Source organism: Pteropus alecto, unplaced genomic scaffold, assembly GCF_000325575.1.
Source record: "Pteropus alecto unplaced genomic scaffold, ASM32557v1 scaffold95, whole genome shotgun sequence".
In the NCBI taxonomy this organism is placed as follows: domain Eukaryota; kingdom Metazoa; phylum Chordata; class Mammalia; order Chiroptera; family Pteropodidae; genus Pteropus; species Pteropus alecto.
Window position 1 is genome coordinate 12,802,849 of NW_006441071.1, and position 1,535 is coordinate 12,804,383.

Sequence of the window (1,535 nt, forward strand, 5' to 3'; positions counted from 1 at the left end):
TCAGGCTTGGTTTTCAGAGTTAAGGTTGCTTCCTCGCCGTAATCCAGCGGGGCGGAGCCACTGGCCCCTTTGGTTTAGCCTTCATCCTGCACAACCTCTCTGCTCCGCTTTCTCCACACCAGCCATTCCCAGTACAGCACTGGAGAACGTGGTACCCTTTCGAGTGGGGAGAGTTGGAGGAAACTGAGATGGCTTGAGTCCCCTTTGCTTCTTCATTCAGCCTCGGATTTGACAGCTGTCTAGAAAGCCTGAAGCCTCTAGGAGGAGGGAAAGAAAGGTAGGTGAGGGGCAGTACAGGACTTTGTGAACTTTCGCACGAAGCATCTTACCCGCCTCCTTCCCCTTCAGGTATTATTAACTCACCTCTTTGAGTCTCGGGAGATGAAGCTCCAACAAGATTATCTTTGGACTCAGGGCTTGAAATGGGCCCTCTTACAACTTCGCTTCTACTCCTTGCTAGTGGCCCTGTGGCTGCGAAAGGCCCCACACCTAGGAGACCTGGCAGAATAATTAGGACTGAGATCTCGACCAAGTGGTCCTGAGGAGAAGGTGGGCAGGCCCATCCCCAAGACCAAATGCATTGGAAAGGCAAACACAGGAGAGTTGGACAAACTAGGTAAGTGGTACCGAATATAGCCTGTGCTGCTGAGTGAATTTTCTAATTCTCTTACATTCTTCTACACAGTTTTTTTCATCGTTGCTTATACAAACTCCTTTTTTACCACATCACCACCTTTGCAGCTCTAGCTGCCTTCTCATCAGATTTACTAACATTAAGTAAGCCCTGAACCTGTTTTGCTATTGTGGAGTCTACTTCCTGATTGGGGAGGGTGGAGGATCCCCCAACGAGATTTTCTGATGACTAAAACCTCACAATTAGAGCTTTATTCCTTTAGCTTAAATTGATACAAGTATCCTTGAAGAGATAATAAATTTAGCTTTATGAACCATGTATGAATGAGTTTATCAGCTCCTTTCCAGAAAGTAAATTTTGAGAAAAGGAAAGATAGAGGAATATCAAGGTCATTGTTTGCTGAGGAAGATATGAAGAACTGTCAGAAGAAGGGAAACTATCAAGAAAGAGGGGTCAAAGATATTCATCCTACAGTAAAAATGTTGGAAATACCTTAACATGAAAGAAATAGTAAATATGGAACTGCCATGCAGTGGTCCATTATGCAGCCCATATGAAGGAAGTTAATGAAATTTCTAATAGAATAGGATAGCACATGTTTTATTATGGGAGGGGGAAGGAAGATTAAAATTATGATTACAATTTGATTACATTTATGTAAAACAAACAAAACAAAACCATGTACTTAGAAAAAAGTCTAGAAGGAAATATACCACAGTTTTAACAGTGGTCATCTTTGGGTGATACTATCATGTTTGAACATTTTTGCTTTCTACTTTTCTGTATTTTCCAAGGTGTTTACCATAAGCATATCTATGCCCAGTACAGTCGTCGGTAGGGCCGCATTTTTTTTTTTTTTTTAAAAAGGCCCTGAAGAGAGAAAAGAGTGGAAGAACCTAAG